Genomic DNA, 15129 nt, shown 5'->3' with positions numbered 1-15129 from the left:
GCAAAGGTTTTTATTAACTGTTTGTAATGATTGTTGTTATGTGGACATTGTGGAGTGTGTGATGCTTGACTTTTTGTGTTTTGATTGGCAGTGATTGGAGTAGGATGAGGAGGATGGTTCATCCTACTCTAAAGTTGATGTTGTTGTTGTTGATGCTTCTTGGATTGGGTACGTATCACCTACAATTCGATTCCCATGTTCCTTTTCTTTTACATTTTGCTTCTTATTTCACTCTTTAATTCCAACTCCTTGTATTCTTCATATAGGGTTTGCTACTCTTGATAATGTTTCTACTAAGAAGTGCTTATTGTTGTGGTGGTCCTAGATTTCTTTTCTTCCTTGTTTTGAATTGTAGATTAATCAAGTTGTGATCCCTTTCTTTTTTTTTTTTTTTTTTTTTTTTAATAAATTTGAAAAAAAAAAAAAAAAAAAAAAAAAAAAAAAAAAAAAAAAAAAAAAAAACACTCCACTTTTTGAGTATAGCAACAATATTGTCATCAGTATGAGCATATTGTCGAGAAAGAGCTATGGTGTGAATCCTGTGAATATCTTTTTTATTGTTCTTTCTACCAAGTATTTTCCTAGTTTGCTTTGATTTTCCATATCCATTTCTTTCTTAGCCCTCACCCTGTGGCCTATCATTACAACATTTATTAAAGACCTTTTGATCTCTGATTTTGGTGTTTGATTACGTTAGTGGAGAGGATTTCTGAAAATTGGACTTATGGGGTGAAGTTTTGAGAGAATTCTTCTGATTTCAGTTGTTCTACTATTATCTGAATTTGCTGGTGGTTTGGAGTTAAATTGACTATTTCACACACACTCAAGGACTTAGCTTTAGGTTGAAGTAAACGTTTAACTCTTGCTTGACAAATTGCTGAATTTTTTTGATTGATTTTCCTACTATCTTTGATGTCAAAAGAGTAAGTTACTAGTGATGAAATCTAAATTCAGATCATGGCTTGGTGAGTGATGATATTTCTCTATGGGGTCTAGTTGATATTGTATGTAGTTGTCTTTTATTTTATTTTCTATTTGTTTGAGGACAAACAAAGTTCTAAGTTTGGAGGTGTTTGATGACTTGCATAATTTAGCATAATTTATCACTTCTCAACTTTAAACTTTAGTCTAACTAGTGCATGACCTGCGCAATGTGCGGGCAAATTTTTTTATTATTTACAAAAAAATATGTAAAATCATAATAAAATTCTATTAGTAGAATATTAGTTGTTTCACTAATATCTATCAAACTCTAAAACATGATCCTGATACAAAAATTTTGTGCTAACTTCATTAGCCAATCAAACATTATCATGATATCATAAAAATATTATGATAATTCCATAGACAATTAAAAGAAGTATACTAATTTTTTTAAAGGAAAAAAAAACTTCCCTTTTATATTTATTATTATTATTATTATTATTATTTTAAATGATGAGAAACTCCCTTAAAATTGAAGGTCTGTTTATGCATTAAATATGGTCAGATGAAGACATGAAGACATACTGAATAAGGAAAATACAAAGAACCTCAATTATACAAACTATGTTTGTCACGATTACAGGATTCTTACTATAACAATCCAATTTAAACTACACAAAGGACAATTAATTTCAAGAATACAAAAACCGGACAAAAGATATATCCTAGGGTAGGAAAAAAATAAAAAACTAAAACTCTTGTAAAAGTTATATTATAGAGTTTTATCAATACTGCACTGTACCACCCTATAAAAAAATAAAAGATAGTAGCACTAAATCAAAGTTACAGTTATGAAATCTCATAGAAAAATCTGCAGCTACCTGATCCCTTTCCTAAGCCATGAACATCTACTTGATGCTTTTTAGCGCAATCCTTTTCCATAAATTTCTCAGTTCATAAGGATATTGACAATTTTTGCCCTCTTCTCAACTTCATTAATAGCCATTTTCTTATTTGTCTCTGGCAGTTTCTCAACTACTCTCCGGCTCTTAATAGCAATTAAGACCTAACAAAGTAACATCAACATAAATTAGAGAATGGTGCACTATGATGCACTCTATAAACTTCAAAGGATTATTATTAACATAAATCATTCAATTTATTTGTCACTAACTGGGTATAGGTGCAGCAAACACATGCATGTACAAAATTTTGGGTATAGGCAAAAAAAGAATGCCTGTAATGTTGAATGCTCACGGAACCAAGACTAAACTAATTTAAAATTTAAATTCAATGTTCAGCAAGTATTTGGAATAACATTTATATATATATATAGCACATTCTATTTGTAAATAATCTGCATATCAAGAATCATAAACTGATTTAGGAATAAGCATCATCTTTAAAAAATAACTCAGAAAAAGATAGATTGTGGATAGGAATTTCAAAGACATTTCCTAAAGACATCATCTCTCAATAGAAGCTAAAAGTACGAAAATATTTAACCAATAGACTAACATGTACCAAAAATCCAAATGGCATTCAAGATGATTAGTGTTAGACTCCTATAAGATTAACACAATGCAACGCCCATATATTAGAATTGAATAATACCAAAATTGGAACACATATATTACAATTAAACACACACATAGACTGAGGAGAAAAAGCCCATTATCTTCACTCAAAAAATCAGATGTCAAAAGCTCAAACATGCAAAAGCAGCAAAAAAAATCACAAGTTTATGCATAAAGCCATGCCTATATAACTTTTAAATCATCCAAATGCAGCAATATTAGAAGCAATTTTAAGGATTCTTTCCTACTCTTAATGGCTTCTACAACATAAAAATCACAATCAATATGTATACATCTCACAAAGAACAAATAACAAATTTGTTAATGTTCTACTTGTCAATTGAAAACAGTCCCAAGTTAACTACCAAAATAGGAGTCACAACCATAACTACCAAAAAAATTTGATTCCATCCAAACCAAGAAAAGAAGAAATACTGGACTATAGCTAAAAATGTTTTCTATTAAGCATTGCAGCCAGCGGGGCTTTGATGAAGGGTGGGTTTGGTGAGTCAAAGAGATGTGATGTAGTTTCCACTTGGGATGCGCCACTGCTAAGTGGTGCAGAGTGTGCCTACTTCTTGTGCTAGTCACGTCATCGACTTTAATTCCATTCCTATGTGTTTTAACCTATACACCACCATCATAACGCAAATACCTTAATCAAAGACACATATAACCCAAAGATATACATCCAAACCAATCCAACTATTATAGAAAAAAGAAGATAATATTTATTGCACAAATTGAAAAATAAAGAGGAAAACTTACTGTTTGCAGTTCCGGCAGGTCAGTGGTGGGAGGGTTCTTTGTCCTGTTTCTTCTCTGCAACACCATATTCCCAAGTTTCAGCATAGCAATGTTGATCATCCTCTTTGAATACTTTATCTTCTCCAAATACTATTTCTATTGGCTATACTTTTTCAGTATCTACATTCTAATCATTAAAACCCACCGATCCACTCTTTATATATAAAAAAATAAAAAAAAAAAACATAGAAAGAGAGCCCATAACCGTAAATAAACTTTATTCAAAGAAGAAAAAAATTGAGATAAAGGCAGAGAAATTCTAATGGTAAAGCATAGAGAGAGGGAGATTGAAATTTGACCAAAATGCCTAAATCAAAACAAAGCATATACCTAAACTGCCAAACATAAATCATAGTTATCGCAAGATTTTGGTTTTTCTTCTAAAAATTTATATTAAAAAAAAATCAAAAAAAAAAGAAAGCCAAAATAAAAAATAAAAAATCACCTTGCATTAGAGAGAGCTTTGTTTAAAACCAAGTGAGCACTTTCCCTTGCCAAATGCTTCCTAAATGTTGCAACGGTCTTAATTGCAGGAAAAAGCTTCTACTTTCATCTCTATATATTAATATAGATTTAAGTTAGATATCTTTTAAATAATCCAAAGCCAAAAAAATACATTTCAAGCACATTTCTGATATCAAATGCTAAACAACAGAGGTTAGCACTTTTGGTACACATGGTAGGATAAGTAATATATCCCAAAATTGGCTTGGTGAAGGATTACATTTATTCATACTTTAAGGTAGTGCTGTAGAATGGCAATAGACCTAAAAAATGTCTACGTGAAAATTAATGCCTCCTTCAATAATTTGTAATGTATTACAATCTTTGATCATTTAAGCATTAAAAAAACTAACAAATACAGAAGCAAACTATATTGGCCAATTATATCTAGCATATATTATAATCTTTAGGAAATTTAACAATTTCGGCCAAAATAGAAATCATTTTAAGTTTTACAATATAACAGCTTTAGTCAATTGCAACAAATAAAGTAAGCTTCTACAATATAAAAATCACAATCAACATGTATACATTTCATAAAGAACAAATAACAAATTTGTTAATGTTCTACTTGTTAATTGAAAACAGTCCCAAGTTAACTACCAAAATAGGAAATTAAAACAAATTTGTTAATACTAGACTATATAATATATATATATATATATGCACACACAAAATCCACTGAAAGACTATTCATGAACATTTTATATGAAATTAAAAAAAAAAAANCAACATTTGATATGGCTTTAAAAATTTAGAAACATGACATACCCAGGAAATCATAATAAGAGAAGGCTAATTAAAAACAATTCAACTAAAGAAGAATTATGGGTTCTTTTTCTTCTTTTTTTTTTTTTTCTTTTTTTAAATCTTTTGACTATAGCAGCATTTAAGTATGCATTCCTCACTGTCTGCAGCATTGAACAATGTTTCAAAAAGAAACAATTTTAATCCACCTAGCTGCTCACCTTCTTGGCTTCTCACCAAGCCCACCTATAAGCATATGAACTCCCCATCTAATGAGAAGTGACATCATTCAACTGGTAAATCTAGGATTAAGTGGGATGCTCATTAATACAAAGTGTAATGTAAGGTGAAAACATTAAACTTTTGGGCTCTATAGATTTAATCAAAAGAACAAAATCATTTATTATCATACCTTGTATTCTTGTTATTGTTGACATTGTAGATGCTTGGATGGGTTGTGGTTGTGGTTGTGGTTGTGGTTGTGGCTCATGACCAGTTGTTCCTATTATGGCTCTCTTTGGTTCAAGGTTTTTGGGTGTTTGGTTTCGGGGAAAAATAGGCTCAAGGTGATCTTACCAACGATCTGATACGTACCCCGAAAGATTCAAAGCCGGTGAAACTTTTCAGAAAAACAGGCCAAGGGGTTTTGTTTTCAGCGGTGGGGAAACCGATAGTGATGGTTCCAGAAAATTCTCTTTTAAGCTATTGGATTACAGTTCCGATGAACTCTGTTCTCTTTCCTTTTGATTGCAATTTACTGATTTAAACGGTTTGTTTTCTTTTATACTGAAGGCTATCAAAAGGTGTTTTCCAAATCAAAACCCCCCAAAAAAAAAATTATGAACGCAGATATTAGAAAACAGGGAAAGACTTAGTGATATCAAAATAAATCGAAAAATTGAGAAAACAAACATTTTCATGGAGAACCCAAAAGCCTCAAACAAAAAGGAATCAAAACCAAAATCAAATCTAAACCTTCCCAACAAAAAAACTCAATAAAAAGTAATATTTCATACCCAAATCTAAAAAAATAAAGAAAAGCATACAGGAGCCGGTTCTAACGATCTGATGGTGGCAGATATATAGCCTAACGGTGTTGATGCCCATAGTTTTTTCTTTCTACTTGCAGCGGTGCTCCAAGTCTGGCGAGGGAACGGAGAACTCCCTCTGCCTCTCTATTTCTTTGTCTCTCTTTTCTCATTTCTACTTGCAGGATTATTTTTTTATTTTTTTTAAGCAGTTGGTTTCTTTTTATACCAATAGGCTCCCCAATAGTGTCTTAACAAAGTGAATCATTGTTTTTTTTTCGTCTTTTCCAAATGCACCGTGTTTTAAAATACTGTACAATATTGAAACGATGCACCGTGCGGCTCTTTTAACTTAAAAGTGTATACGTGGCAGTATTTTAAGAGGCTTTTATCATGTGCTGACACGTTAGCATAAAGAAAACAAACCGTTTAAATCAGTAAATTGCAATCAAAAGGAAAGAGAACAGAGTTCATCGGAACTGTAATCCAATAGCTTAAAAGAGAATTTTCTGGAACCATCACTATCGGTTTCCCCACCGCTGAAAACAAAACCCCTTGGCCTGTTTTTCTGAAAAGTTTCACCGGCTTTGAATCTTTCGGGGTACGTATCAGATCGTTGGTAAGATCACCTTGAATCCTCAATCTTCACTACTCTCTTCCTATTTTGTTGTTGTTGTCCTAATCTACTTGCTTATGAATAATTTGTGGTTTTTGATTCCAAAATAACTTTGAGGCTCAAATGTTTGTAGGAAATTGAGAAAACAAACAAGGACATTGAGAAAATTACTAAATTTTTTATTTGGGGGTTGTTATTAATTTTGGGATTTGGGGGTTTCTAATTAGGGTTTGTTGCAATTATAGATTTCAATTCCTAATATGTTTTCCTCTCTGTTTCTTTTTCCCAAGGAAACACCATAGAAGATCAAATTCTACCTAGACTTTAGTCTCTCAGCGTTCTTAGGAATGTAGATATTATTTTAGGGGGAACCAACATATTTATAGATTTGATCTTTTATTTGTGACTTGGGTGCTAATCTAGGTCTAAGTACTCAGATTTGAGGTTTTGCATTCCTTTAACCAATTAACTGAAAGTTACTGCTTCAATTTGGTTTAAACATATTGTGATATGAATTGTTCATTGTCTTGGGCAACATGACTAATACTTTTGGAATTCCAGATTGCAATTGGGGGAGGTGGTGGAGATATTGGAAAGAAAATAAATCATGGTGGTGGTGATGTCGATGGCGATGAAGATGATTACTTTGATGANCACACTTGATGTAGAAAGCACTTAGAGAATTCACAACCGTGTTATAACAACCAAAACCCAATCTCAACAAGTACCCAAAACAATTTCCAACATGACATTTTTGTAATAAATTAGAATCAACAAATATAATTTACCTGCACATAGAAAATTCCCAATCAAGAAAGGGTTGAAATGCGAATGCAAGAGTATGTATGATAGTATAAGACATGGAAAAATTTATCATTCCAATTCTAGTAGACTAGAAGCAAAACCCCAAATCAAAAACCCTAAGCATTACATGAAGAAGCCAGAGATCACTCACCTATAAATCGGCGAGCAAGCTTTGAAGCAATTGGTGGCACCCAAAGAGAGAAGAGAGGGCAAGATGCGTTAGAGAGGGCGAGATGGGTTAGAGAGAAGAAAGGGCGAGACGGGATGGCATGGGTTGGCTTGGGGCGGCGGCGAGTGGAGGAAGAAATATGGGTTGGCGTTTGGGTAGGGAAGTTGGGTCAGTGAGGAGTGGTGGAAGAAAGGAGAAAAAAAAAAGTGTCAGGGAGGAGTACCGGTGACTTGTGTCGGCAACGTGCGGAGGAAGAGGTGGTCGGAGCTGGGCAAGTGGATGGGTATGTTAGCAGTTGGGCAGGTGAGGTGGAGGAAGAAAGAAATCTGAGGGATCCAACAGAAGAAGTGAGGAGAGAGGACTGAGCTTGCAACAAGAAGAAATGAGAAAGGAAGAGGAATTTTTTTTCCCAATTAACCTTAAATCTCTATCGAAACTATCTAGGAAATTAACATCTCGAGTGTTTAAAACTCGATATCAATGTTAGAACTCGTGTTATTAATCCTCGAGTTCGGGATTTTTCATATAGTTACGTGGAGAAATCTTCCATGTGGAACCACGTTTACCGCGTAGAAGTCGAGTTTATAATACTCGATTACAAACTCGAGTTACAAAAACTCAATTTTTGAACGATCAAAATCACTCAAACACGCTTTCAAACATCTCACTCGTAACTCTCACACTTTCAAACATCTCACTCGTCACTCACACTTTCAAACACAAAACTCACTCAGATACCCAAATCACTCACTCTTACACTCAAACACTCAAACACTCTCCTCCTTCAAACACCGAAACTCTCACTCTACCAGAGACGATCCCCTCATTGGCGGCCACTCATTTAGGCACCTAAACACCTTCACTCTACCGGAGACGCTCCTCTCATTGGCGGCCAGAAAACCCTCAGTCAAAATCATGTTAAGCTTACCCTTTTGTCAAAATCCCTTTTGTCCCTACCCTTTTGTCAAAATCCCTCCTTGTTTGTCTCCTTTCAACATCCCACCAACGAAAGTTTAGATTTTTTCCATAAAGCACCCCAGTTTCAAATTTTAATGTAGGTTTTTTTCATTTCTATGTTCATTTATAGTTGGACCCAATTTCTTTGTTCTTCTGATGAATTTTATTTGGTTTGTACCCATTTTTTGTTTCATTAATTGTAACCTTGGAAGCTCTACTTAAAAGCTCCATAAGAACATTACATGTTGAATTTTTGATGAACATTAATGTCTTTGATGTGCTGTTATTATTGGGCTGGAGCTAACTAGATGTTTTAGTCTATGGTTTGGCTTTTGAAATAATCATGTTCAGCAATCATGATTATTTAATGATTATTGCAGTTTTGTAGTTAACAATCATGTTCATTGCAGATCTGCAGCAAACTTGGTGGTAATTCTAGCTTACCCTTTTAAAATATATTTTGGAAACTAATTGTTTAAAGGCGGGCCAAAAGCACGGGTGCGTTTCAGGATTCGGGTGTGGGAATGGGTGCGGGACTTGGTAATTTTTGAAAAAATAGGGAGCGGGTGTGGCGAGTGCAGCAATTAAAAAATTATTAAAAATATTTTTATTTATATTTTCTATATATTTTTACTATTAAAATATTCTTAAAAAAATTTAAAAAAACAAAAAAAACAAAAATTTATGTTGTAGAGGGTATAACGAAGGCCATATAAGTGGAAAATTACTGAAGCAACATTAGAGAAGTAGTTTTCAACTGAAATTGGAGGACTCCAACTTGGATAAAACTGTAAAAGTACAAAGTCTTGGAAGGTATAAAAAGTGTCAAAGGCATTAGTTCTTGTTCAAAGATAGTGTCATAGACTATGGCCCATAGTATCAAACTAGAACGGGAAATTGTTGGAGACTTTCAAGTCCAAGTGAAAAAAAAAAAAAAAAAAAAATCCATTGATTGATCAATCGTAGTTCGTAGTGATAGAAATAAAGATAGAGTGATGAGTGAGGTAGGGGTTTAAGCAGTGGTAGAAGGCATCCACTGGAGTCCCACTCAAGCTATCCTCTTTCTCTTTGGCAGGGTGCATGATTCAAGGCCGAAAAGGGAGACGGAGCACAAAGAGTGAGAGAGAACTGAAGATTGAAGTGAAGAATGGTGCGTAAGTGTGTTTTGAGAACTGAGATAGTTTAGGGTTTGGAGGAATTTGCAGAGTAGTAGTGTGAGGAGGTTCTATATAGTAAGTTAGCCAACGTTTGAAAGGAATAAGAAAAATAGCATTTCGAGTTTTAAAAACTCGAGATCTAAATAAAACTCGAGTTTTAGAAACTCGCTTTGCACTTGCTGACTTGGTTTAAAATGTCCACATAGATCTCGAGTCTTAAAGACTCGATTTCTACATAGCAAAAACCGAGTCTTTAAGACTCGATTTGCTTTAGCAAAAACGTTTTTTACCCATAGATATCGAGTATTAGAAACTTAATATTTAATTAAAATTTGCATAGAACTCGAGTCTTATAGACTCGAGTTTTGTTGAGAAAAATTTTAAACACATGCAGTCTACAAAATTTTATAAACATAGATACACTCAGCCTCACTAACTCTCACTAACCCATAACTCTCACACCACATTGCCTCTCACTCTCACTCACCACATTGTCTCTCTCATTGCTCTTCCCTCTCAACAAATTCATATCTCAGGTAAGAGTTTTTTGATTTGATTATCATTGTAGTTGGGTATTAGTTGTTGTTGGGTGTGAGTTAAAGAGTTTGACTATTTATTTTGTGGATAGTTAATATAACTTAGTTAAGATACCAATATTGTGAATTATAGAACTTTGTTTTGTTAGTGTTAATTTTTTGAGTATTTATTTACATGGTTTTTGTTATCAAAATTTTATTCATCATTTGTAGGCTCTTATTTTTATCATGATCTTACAAGTTTTTTGACTTTATTCATCATTGTTTTGGGTACAAAATGGGTAGTGAATGAATTGTAATGAATGGGTATGTAATCTTGCCATTTGAATGGGTTTGAATGGGTATGAAATGAAATGAGTGACTTACTCCCTTCGAATGAATTGTAATGAAATGGATATGTAATTCATTCCCTTTGAATGTGTAACAAAATGGGTTTTTTTTTTTTTTTTTTCTTTTTTTGTATTGGATATGAAATGGGTAGGCTTAGCATGATGGAAAAATGATTTGGGTATGAAATGTGTAACGAATGTGTAATGAAATTCATACCCTTTGAATGAATTGGAATTTATACTTTGTGTAGTTTGACTAGATAAAATGTTTTTTAACTTACATAGTAACTTGATTCTAATAGGTTCACAATGCTTGAAATTGATATCAATGAATTGGAATTTGTACTTTGTGTAGTTTCACAATGCCTGAAAAAAAAAAAAATCAAACTAGATTAAATATCAATGTAATCCAGATATGAGCACTTTTTACACTATCAAAATTCACACTAATTTCATAACAACAATTCGAATGCTCAAATAACCAAAAAGAATAATATACATTCTTCATTGAAATGACAAATGATCATTTCCTACCTAAAACCTCAATTTTTTTTTCTCGGAAACCAAACATGAATCACCAAAACCCAAAAAGATCTGAAATTGAAAAACGAAAAACCCTAAGTAACATCATGAAATTCCAAAATCTAAAATTGGAGAAAGAGAGAGAGAGAGAGGAATCTAACAAGCAAAAACGACAACGTATTGAGTAGAGAGAGAGAGTACCTTCGGCACGGTGGGTCAATAGGAGCAGTACTGAGAGAGGAAACTGTTTGAGTGACTGATTTGGGTTTGAGAGTGAGTGATTTTGAAAGTTTCAGACTAAATGATTTACTCAAGTGAGTGAGTGAGTTTGAGAGGGCGGAGTGTCTGAGAGTGAGAGTGTGGAGTGTTTGAGAGTGTGAGTGTCTAAAAGTGAGAGTATAAAAGCGAGAGTGCCAGATTTTAGGTTTTAAGTGGTCAAAAACATGTGTCTGAAACTCAGTTTTAGAACGGAGTTTAATAAAAACGTTAATTAGAAATCGAGTTTTATAAACTCGAGTTTGTAAAGCGATTTTTATAAACTTGATATCCACATGGAAATCTTTGTCCACGTCATTATATGGAAAAACCCCAAAATCGAGTATTAAAAAGTCAAGTTTTAGATTGATCTCAAGTTTTAGAAACTCGAGATGCTAGTTTCCCACATTCTTTCAAACCCGGGCAACTAACGAAATTGTTAGCATAGTAAGGTTATTTGGAAAAAAAATTCTTAGGATTTGTTATTAAGTTCAAATGGTCCGTTTTGCACTTTTTTTTTTTTTTTTTTTTTTTTTGAATTTCGGCCTGAATCGATGGTTTCGCCTGATACAGACCGATACTGCCCGAGTTGGTGCAAATTAAAAAAAAAAAAAGGATGCAGCATTGATGCGTAGGCAGCAGCGGTGCTTGTGCGTCGGGCCGCATTGGACGCGGGTGCAGCGGCTGTTTTTCCGTGTCCATGCATCCTAAAGCATGTTCTGCACAATTATCACCATGATAGCCCTGCTGATGAAACTCCACCAATCATTATGGGAATGAATTTTTCAAATAAATTGACACATGACAACTTGTCTACATTTTATTCTTATGACCAAAGAAATAAATTAAACTTTGTCAATTAGCCAGCCGAAAGAATTTTAAATTGTTAAATGTGAGAGCCACTTCTGTTATGTAATGTTTGTGTTATTGAAATATAATTTATAACAATACTAAAGCTATTAGAATGAGTTATGATATCTCATCAAGACTATAAGTTCTTTTTTAAGTGGTAGTGAAAGCTGCAGACTGATTGGTTAGACAGCATGCCTCCTCCCTCCATGAAAATATGATATATTTTGAAATTCTTTTAGCCATCCGTTATAGTTCCAAGCATAAATGTTATGATGTGTTTATATGATCTCACATTAGCACTCTTTGCAGTATGGATCCTTGGATTGGTGAGGAACCAGAGATCGTGCGCCCTGGTCCCATTGATGCCTCAGTTTTGACGCAACAATTAGATCATCGATCAACCGATATTTGGAATGGCGAAGTGAAATATCTAGTTCTAACAACCACTTTAATTTTTATCGATTTTGCAGGACTTGGGGCCACTTGATTTTCGTGGTCACTTTAAGGAGATGGCAAAAATATTGATGCTGGACAATCGGGTGATTGATATCTTCAAGTTGGTGGGTTTAGAAGGATTGTATAGGGCCCTGTCCAGAGAGATAGATCATGGTCTAATATCGGCCTTAGTTGAGCGATGTCGGCCGGAGACCTATACGCTCCATCTTCCACATGGTGAGATGTCAATCACCTTACAAGATGTGGAGGTAATTTTGGGACTTCCTATAGATGGTAAGGTCTTGGTTGGGTCGACTGGTGGGGTGGGGATGGAGCACTATGTGTGAGGAGTTGCTTGGTTTTCAAGTTCTGGAGAATGACAATTTTGGTGAGGCAAAGAATTCTTATCAGCCGGCTTCTTCAACACATTGCAGACCCACTACTTGACGATGCAACGGAAATTTAGATACACCAGTACACCTGGTGTTATATTTTAGCACTACTAGGGGATACGATTTTCATGGACAAGTCAGGAGATAGGGTACATTTGATGTTCTTGGAGTTTCTGCAGAACTTTCGTGATCCGCCATAGTATGGTTGGGGTAGTGCTTGCCTGACATGGTTGTACAGAGAGTTGTGTTAGGCAAGCCATAAAGAGGTAAGGCAGATTGGTGTGGCGTTGCAATTGGTCCAGTATTGGGCATGGGCAAGGTTCGCATTCTTGTGCCTAAAGATAGAGCCCTCACCTGGATTTGATTATTGCCCAGCACCAAAAGCTCCACTTGCATTTAAGTAAGTATTTTCATGATATTCACTGTGTTATACAATATACTCTTCTTAGTAACTAAGTGGTATTGTCTTATCTTATTCTCTCATAACTGTAGGTGGGTGTGGGTGTGGGTGCCAAGTCCAAAGAGTAGGCAATCTGGCAAGGCGTTGGTCCGCTATTTTGAGCAATTAGTTATAATGCAGCCGGACCAGGTAATAATATACAAAAAATTTATTACAGACTAATAATATATATTTTTTAATATCAATAAATCATGTAGTGTCTAACCTTCCAAAGTTTTAATTTTTGTGTTTGTTTAACCAAAATGAAGGAAAAATAAAAAAGAAAAAGACTTAGAAGCTGTGTCCTTTTCTGGTCAGTTGATACTTGTTATGGAAATGACTTGTGGAACCATTAAAAAATGAACTAAACAATCACATGAGGCTAAATGCCATTTTAGATCCACACCCACCTTTCTTCCCCTTCTCTCTACAATTTGGAGATATAAATTTTTTTGGTCCCAGGTGCAACACCTCGTCACCCACTATTCTCTTCCCTTTTGCCCTTGTGAACCAAACAAAGGAAAACTATCATTTTCCCACTCTTTTCTTTCCTCAGCTTTATATCCACTAATTTTTCATTCCAACCAAACAGACCCTAAATTCTCAAGAATTGCATAAATTACTGACTTGTCCTTGAATATAAATTAACCATAACTAATAATATAAAAACTCAATTAAAAATCTGTTTTAACCTAAAAGTCTCATGTATAGACCTTTAAAACCACACGACTGTTACTTTGATTGGACTTTACACGTGAACTCCATAAAATAAATCTTAAATAGGTGAATTTGCAAAGTAGTAACAAATCAATCTTTCAATGGTTGCATCTTTACCATCCATGCATTATCAGTTTATCACTGAGCAACTACTAGTTCTCATTGTGAAATATGTACCCTATTGGCAAGAATTATTTCCTAATCTTGCTGAAAACAGATTTATAATCTTCCAGTATTTTTTTTCTTTATTAGGCATATGCATCCCACTTCTGTACTTTGAATTCTTTGTGAGCTTTGAAACCATTTCCCACTACTCTGTGGCATATAGATGTCATATAATGAGTTTATTAATGAGCCATTTCATCTATGTCCTTTGGAATTGCTGTCAACCGGCAATTTGACGTGTAATTGTTTTTGAAGTAAAACTAATGGGGAGAAGAAAGAAAAGGAAAAAAGGAGAAAATATCTTGAATTTTCACCTAATTGGCGAGATCTAGAAAGTGAGTTAATCTTTAAACAGAGATGAAACAAATAGTGAATTTTTCCCCTTATACTCATCTCATCTGGAAGTGCTTATTTAAAATCATATAGTGTAATCAAATCTCGAGTTCCATCCTTTAGAGAGTAGATTATGGAAGCCAAGCTCCTCTAGTCTTGCTAAATATATTTTCAGTGTTTGCTTTCCTTATTTTCTATAGACTCTAGGCCTTTTTTTTATATGTTGCTGATTCACAAAAAACCATGCGGCTTTATTTAATTGACAATTTATGATTAATAATTCATGAATTGCATAGGAAAACTATGTAGCTTTATTTATTCGACAATTTACAATTAACAATTCATGAATTGCCTATTTATATCTTGTACTGAATTTTGTTTCACATTTTAAGATGTTATCATAAGTGTTTTTTGTCTACTGTAGGTTATGTGGCAGCCATATGAGGCAAACTTAGGTCACCTTCCTCCTTCTGCATTGCAAGGAGGGATATGTGGAGGGTAATTGTGCCACTTGTGTGTTTTTGCATAATAGAGACATACCACCCGGACCGTGTCCTTTGACAGTTTGAGTTGGCGCAGTGGAGCCCGCTCGTGTTGACACCAATGCAAGACTACATGCAATAGACTTGCGTGGGAAGGTGGACAAAAATTGGAGGGAGGTACACACAGGGTATATCCAAGAATGGGATACTTGACAATGAGTTCATCATGCACCTTCTCAGATTGGTGATATGCCTCGTGATCGTGCGTATTACCATTGGTACCGTCTGATCACTCGAAAGTATGTCAACCGCAATAGCGCTAAATTAGATATAATGGTAATGTGTTCTAACTAGATTTTATTGCCTTTTTTTTTTTTTTTTT

General features: G+C 34.3%; 1 long non-coding RNA gene across 3 annotated transcripts; it reads right to left on the bottom strand.

The window, feature by feature from the left end:
• Window positions 1-1513: 1513 nt before the first annotated feature.
• LOC136068041 (uncharacterized) lies at window positions 1514-4353 on the bottom strand. 3 transcript variants are annotated; one of them, XR_010629426.1, is made up of 3 exons: window positions 3754-4353; window positions 3270-3435; window positions 1514-1990 (listed from the first exon to the last, which is right to left on the bottom strand). It is a non-coding gene; the product is annotated as an uncharacterized LOC136068041 (long non-coding RNA). The 3 variants fall into 3 exon arrangements; XR_010629425.1 differs by having other exon boundaries at window positions 3270-3462; window positions 3754-4352; XR_010629427.1 differs by having other exon boundaries at window positions 3270-3323; window positions 3754-4315.
• Between the last annotated feature and the right edge of the window lie 10776 nt (window positions 4354-15129).

Source organism: Quercus suber, unplaced genomic scaffold (genome assembly GCF_002906115.3).
Source record: "Quercus suber isolate HL8 unplaced genomic scaffold, Cork oak 2.0 scaffold_96, whole genome shotgun sequence".
NCBI classification, from domain to species: domain Eukaryota; kingdom Viridiplantae; phylum Streptophyta; class Magnoliopsida; order Fagales; family Fagaceae; genus Quercus; species Quercus suber.
Note: the sequence above shows the minus strand (reverse complement) of the source record. Positions and strands in the feature narration are given on the sequence as shown.